The sequence below is a fragment of the Sapajus apella genome, unplaced genomic scaffold, assembly GCF_009761245.1.
Source record: "Sapajus apella isolate SASKATOON/1434 unplaced genomic scaffold, GSC_monkey_1.0 scaffold37, whole genome shotgun sequence".
NCBI lineage: Eukaryota > Metazoa > Chordata > Mammalia > Primates > Cebidae > Sapajus > Sapajus apella.
The window spans coordinates 17487477-17494470 of record NW_022436977.1 but is presented as its reverse complement, the minus strand read 5'-3'; the positions used below and the strand labels follow the sequence as shown (position 1 = coordinate 17494470).

At 45.8% G+C, this 6994-nt stretch overlaps 1 pseudogene; it reads left to right on the top strand.

Moving 5' to 3' along the window:
* Positions 1 to 4123: 4123 nt before the first annotated feature.
* Positions 4124 to 5987, top strand: LOC116564221 (annotated as a pseudogene).
* Positions 5988 to 6994: the final 1007 nt, after the last annotated feature.

Below are 6994 nucleotides of genomic sequence, written 5' to 3'. Positions count from 1 at the left end.
TGTAGGTTCATGTGCATAGGACTGGGGCTCAGGAGACTTGGAGCTAGTTTCATATTTGCTGTGTGAGTTTGAAGTTTCAGCTTCCCAAGCAACAAGAGGTTGCATCAACTAATTATTTCATGTCTTTGCTTTTGTGATAGTTTTTGCAGCTGGATGGGAGGCTCCAAAGCCAGTGAGTCTGCAGTTGCATCATGATCTCTCCCACTTATTAATCTATAAGCTGTATGAATTTGCCCTCTGCCAAAGACTGAACTATACTCAGTTTCCAAATCTATTAAATGGAGTCAATAACAATATGTATCTCTGTTTGAGGACTTCTGAAGATTAAACTACTGTTTAGGTAGTACTGGCACTAGTAAGTACCCTAAAGATATTAGCTACTGATATTTTGATTGTTTGTTATTATTTTGTCTTCACTGAGGAAAGCTAAATGATTGTATAAGTGCACACACAGGCATGGGCTTGAGTAGTAAGGTTTTTGAGTAGGGGCTTCAGTTTTGTTACATGAATGATGAAAACATGAATGTCCTTGAAATGCTGCACAGGCTTTCACAAATACAATCTTCTTCCCAGGAAACTCGCTTCTTTCTGGGTAAACAAATCAGGCCCCATCCAGCAGCAGCACTCCAAATGAAGCCTCTTTTTTGGTGTGATAGGAGTTTGAAATAAGCATTTCAATTAGATTCATTAAGACAGTTATTACTTAGTAATTGAATAGCAACAGATTGCAAAAGAACACTTACTGAGGTCTAATAAGTATGTAGGAGAGAAATCTTCTCCTTCTGTAGTTCCATCAGCTATAAACCAGTGTAATTAGATTCTTACTAACACATTCAAATTGAAGGGAATGTTGAGGCATATAATTGGCACTTAGGAAGATACCTGTATTACATTAGGGTGCCTTCCATTTACATACTTATAAGTGTCAGTTTAAGCTGTTAAATAATTGAGACTAGTGGACAGTAGTAGGTCAAGTAGTTAAGCAAGAATTAAATTCTTAAGCATATTAATAAATCAGGGTGAGATATAGCTTATAATACAAAATGTAACTTTATTATGTCCATAGCTTTGCATCAATACACATACTATTTTGATGCTTCTCATGAACAAATTCAGGACTCTGAATTGATTTTCTCAAGTCTAATAGATACATTTATTTATTTACTCATTCATTCATTCAGTTGAAATTATCTTTGAGAAACTACTATTTGCCAAAAAAAAAAAAAAAAAAAAAAAAGCATAGTTATTTGCCATCAATTTGATGATGGAGATAATGGTTCTATATAAAAAATCTATAATTGGTCTCACAAGCTAAGTGTGCATGTGTTTGGAGAGCAAAAACACAAGAAACAAACATTATTTTCATATTATATCTCTTCAGTGGGACACTATTCTCCCTAGAATTTCAATTTTCCATCAGTGATACAACTAGATATTTGCATCTTCCAAATCCAAGTACAAACTTCAACAATGGATCCTTATTCCTCATTATTTTCAATGCAAAAAGATTACCTGGTGCTATGTGTATAGCAAGTTAAATTAAGTACTTATAAAACCTCATATAAATTTGTGTAATTAAAATGTATTTAATTTTTGGAGAACTTATCTTTAATTCAGCTATATTAATAAACAACCAAAATGTGGATAATCTAGTTTGTCTTTTACTGAAATCAATTATGAGAAAATATAATTTTATTTTAAATTTAAAAGTCTACTCAAACACAACCCCACAGAAAATTTATAGGAAAACACAGGAAAGCAAAAATTGCTGCACATATGTGGTTGTTGTGAATGATTTATACCATATTTGTAAGACAGAAGACTCACTCGATTGACGACTGGGGCAAAGTGCCACTTTTGTTATAAAAGCCCCTGTAAGGCAAAGAAAAGCCAACCATTACTACCACCTGCCACTTCTACACTCAAACCAAAAAGTAGGACTATATTATATCCATTCTTGATGTATTTCTAATGAGTAAACCTTGCCAGAATGGGTACAGGTTGCCGTAAGTTGTAACAGTAACATCTTTTTTCTGTCCCCTTTCTTTAGCATCCTACTTATCTAGGAGAGGACAGAGAAGAGAAAATGTCTTCTTTACTATTCTGGCACCATTTTGATTTTATTATCAAAGCCCTGGTAATGCCACCACCTTATATTTATAAATCCAACTCCTTATCTAGTAGACCAACCTCTTCCCCCTCTCTCTGTCACAGATACTATTGTCTCCCTCATCTTTCATGCCCACTATCATGGACCTGCATCTGACTCTACCCTTTTCTCCCTGTCACTAAGAAATGGATGTCACTAAGCCTTGTCACTTTTCCCCTGCAACATCTCTAAAGCTCCATCTCAGCTCTCCATGTCTCTAAAAACTTTACCTATGTTTTATCCTGCGTGAAGACATAAAACGGGCTTATGTGACAACCACGGATTTATCTTTAATATAAGGGAGAATTTCTTGACCATGAAACATTAGAAAAGGATCCTCAGAGAGTCTGCTGTGATGTTTAAAAATGACTCATCTTGGATGGGAATCATTTTAAATTTTCTGGACCCCAACTCTACTCATCTACTTACTTGGGATCATTCTTCTCTCCTGGATGCAGCCCTTACACCCTAGTTCCTTCAGCTGTTATTCCTGCCTTCATTATTTATCCCTCAACTAACTACATGCATTTCTTTACTGCTGATACATTAGAATTTCCTTGTACATTCCTATGAGCATCCTGCTAAAACCACCACTTCAATGACTGCTGCAATAGAGGCTAACATGTATTAGGCTCTGACAATATGATAGACTCTGTCATAAGTGTCATAAGCGCTTTGTATATATTGTCTTGTTTAATCTCATAGCAAACATGTAAGGCAGTTATTAGCATTATTCCCATTTTCCAGTTTGAAGAAATGAAACAAATTAGTGGTTCAAATTTATATGGTTATTAAGGGTAAAACCTGCATTTTACCCTTAATGACATGAGAGTCCCTCTCTCTTAACTTTTACAGCACCAAGAAAGTCACTTTATTAAATTTCAGGTTTGTTTCCAATAGAGCAGATTTTTGCTGCTTACCTATCCAGTATTCATTGCCACTCTTTTTATTTTTATTTTTAAACATTACCCAAAATTTTCATGGAAAAAAAAAATCACTCATCCACAAACTGTCCTGAGTACTTGTAAGAAACTAAACCCACTCAGAGCTCCAATGGTGAGCCCTTGTTGATGCCAAACAAGACATTCCCCTTCCTTGTCAGTTATAACAGTGGGCACTGACGTGTCCGACCCTTGCAATTCTTACTTAGAACGCTGGGACTGAGGTGTTCTTTCTGTTGCTGAATGTGAAAAAGGAAACAGGCCAACTGCTACTGGCATCCACCTATGACCACAGGAAGAACCAGTCTCGAGATAAACCAACCATATTCTCAGTCTGATTCCAGGGGAAATATTTATTTTTTTTAAAAGCTACCCTCCAGAAGGCAAAATAGAGACATTGAAAGAAACTGGTTGAGCTGTTTCAAAGCCCATCTAACTTTGGTTTTCTTGTTATTCAAGCCAGTGAATTTCCTTTATTGCCTTAAGACAACTTGAGTTGGGCTATTTCAAGGGTGGAAATGCATCCCTGTTTGCCTAGAACTGTCCAAGCCTACACACCTGCCGTCCTGGTGTAATTATTAGTAGTGCTTCCTTGCACTCTTAAAGTGTCCTCATCTATATTATAAATCCTACAGCCACCCTAGTATTTGTATAACTAGGAACAAGTCCTAATGAATGCATTCAATTCTTCCTCATCCAGTTTGATTTCTTTTATGGGCTTTGGCTAATATCCTACAAATTGATTTGAGAAGATAAAAAAATAATTAACCCCCTGACTCAGATAAATGAATCATGGTGAATTTGACACATCAAATTTCTGAACTCTTTTTAGTTTTGCCCAGCTAAGAAAAGTTGTCTTCCTGCCCAGATGAAAAGATCATCTGAGAATCTGAGATTCAGTGAGTTCCTACCTGCTGTAAGCCACACCTAAACTTAGCTGTTCACTGCTCATAGGCATCTATGCCAGAAATCTAGAAGCATCTTATCAACATTCATTTTGTCAGGAGGAGGAGGCGGCGGCGGCAGCGAGAAAATGGCGACTTCAAACAATCGGTGGAAATTCCGCAAGAAGATCGCACTGCACAATCAGAAGCAGGCGGAGGAGACGCCTGCCTTCGAGGAGGTCATGAAGGACCTGAGCCTGACGTGGGCCAAGAGGCTCCAGCTCCAGAAATCCCAGTACCTGCAACTGGGCCTGAGCCGCGGCCACTACTGTCGCGGGTTCTTGCCCATTGTGGCCCAGACTGAGAGTGACACCATGGACCTGCCCTTCCAGAACCCCTTCCAATCCTCGGGCCTGGACCATCCGGCACCGCCCGCCCTGTCAGTGGACAAACACTGACCGCAGGCCGACAGCTGCCCCTACTGCACCGTGTACCTCTCGCCACCCGCGGACACCAGCTGGAGGACTAATTCTGAGTCCGCCCTGCACCAGAGCACAATGACGCCCACACAGCCAGAATCCTCTACCAGTGGGTCCCAGGACAGGCACGAGAAGAGCCTTACTGTTAACAGTCCCAGGAATGGAAAAGACCACATCAGAGGCAGACAAAAACCTTTCCAAGCAAGCGTGGGACTCCAAGAAGACGGGGTCCAGGCCCAAGTCCTGTGAGGTCCCCGGAATCAACATCTTCCCATCCGCCGACCAGGAAAACACTACAGCCCTGATCCCTGCCACCCACAACACTGGGGGCTCCGTGCCTGACCTGACCAACATCCACTTCCTCTCCCCGCTCCCGACCCCGCTGGACCCCGAGGAGCTCACCTTCCCCGCGCTGAGCAGCTCCAGCAGCATCGGCAACCTCGCGGCCAACCTGACGCACCTGGGCATTGGCGGCGCCCGCCAGGGGATGAGCACACCTGGGTCCTTTCCGCAGCACCGCCAAGCCGGCGTCGGTCCCTGTCCCTGAGCACAGAGGCGAGGCGTCAGCAGGCATCGCCCGCCCTGTCCCCACTGGCACCCATCGCTCAGGCCGTGGCCATCGATGCCCTGTCTCTGGAGCAGCAGCTGCCCTACGCCTTCTTCACCCAGGCGGGCTCACAGCAGCCGCCGCCTCCACCACCCCCGCAGGCGTTCGTCCACCTGGTCCCCCCACCCCCGCGGCCCCTTGTTGCCCAGCACCAGCCTGAGTCTTGGGCAACAGCCACCCCCGCTCGCGGTCACCGTACCGTCCTCTCTCCCCCAGTCTCCCCCAGAGAACCCTAGACAGCCGTCGAAGGGGATCGACATCACCTGGGCGCCGGCTCCCGTGCCAACCAGTCTCTCACCTCGCCAGTCTCCAGTCAAGGCTTCTCCCCGGGGAGCTCCCCGCAACACACTTCCACCCTGGGCAGCGTGTTTGGGGACGCGTACTCGAGAAGCAGATGGCGGCCAGGCAGGCCAAGGCTCTGTCCCACCAGCTGGAGCAGTTCAACACGATGGAGAACGCTGTCCGCTCCAGCAGCCCGCACAGCCCCAGCTCCAAGCTCAACTACGCGCAGGCGGCCTTGATGGGCCTCACGGGCAGCCACGGGACCCTGCCGGACTCGCAGCAGCTGGGCAACGCCGCCACAGTGGCATCCCCAACATCATCCTCACAGTGACGGAAGAGTTCCCCCCCCAACCCCCCAGCCTCCCTAAAGAACTGATCGGCTCTCTGGCCGGGGTGGGCGACGTCAGCTTCCCCTCCAACAGCCAGTTTCTCCTGGATGAACTGAAGATCGACCCCCTGACCCTCGACGGACTGCACATGCTCAAAGACCCCGACATGGTCTGGCCGACCCTGCCACCGAGGACACCTTCCAAAAGGGCCGCCCGTGAGCAGGCACGCCCGGCACCTGCCGCTCCGGGTCCCGACTGCGCCCACCCAGCGCTGGGACTGCCACGCTCTGTCCCTTGCCAACGGCCGAGCTTGTAATTCCGAGCTTGCAATGCCGCCAAGCGCCCCCCGCCACCCCTCCCCTGTTGTCCACCTCCCGCGAAACCCAAACGCTAGGCCACGAGCTGGGCCGTCCACCCATCCGCCTACCGGTGGCAGGGCTGCGATGGGAAGCCACGAGCCCCCCACCCCCCCGCAGACCCTCCCTGCATCGGCTCCCTATCCCCCAGCCCCAGGGCCTGAGCTGTGGTCCCCTGTAAGACGCGGGAAGTGACGGCTCCTGGCGTGGCGGGCAGGGTTTGCCAGCGCTGTGGGCTGCAGTGCATTTTCCGACTGTTTGTCCAGCTCTTACTGCCTTCCTCGGTTCCAGGTCCCCCAACCCATCTGCCACCCCCAGCCCGTGGTCAGACAGAGAGTAAGCCCCACACGCCACGCCAGGGAGGAGGTGCCAGAGAACCGGGCAGACGAAAAGTGAAATAAACACTATTTTGATGGCAATAAATAAATAAATAAAGGGCTGTTTCTTGCTGGTCTATAAACAGTCAAATGTATCCCTTAGAATAGAAACTATTATGCATCACTGAACATCATATTGATGTCCTCAGCATAGTACATCAATGCAGACACCCTGGGAGCCAGACAGAAAAGGTGTTCTTGGCATCTGACTCAGAGCTCGAACGGTGTACTAAGTTAACTACAGAGCCCTGGTAGGAACGCTAATTTTAGCAGGGAAAGAGAAAGAGAAAATGAGGAGAAAACAGTTCTAACAGATACTAATAACTGAGAACTTTGGGATTTATTCTGAAATGCAGCACAGGGTTTAGGAAGTGATTTTTGGGGAAGACAAAACATAATGATTACAAAGAAAAAAGGAACTCTAAAGCAATATAATTACTCTCGTACTTCCCATCCTTGAATAAGTCCTTCCCCTCAAATTCTAAGAAAAACTTTGAAAAGATGTACCTTTTCTCCTGCTCAAACCTCATCTTCTAACCTTTTTTAAAACTTTAAAATAGCAATCACAGCAACTGGTAAAGAACATGTAA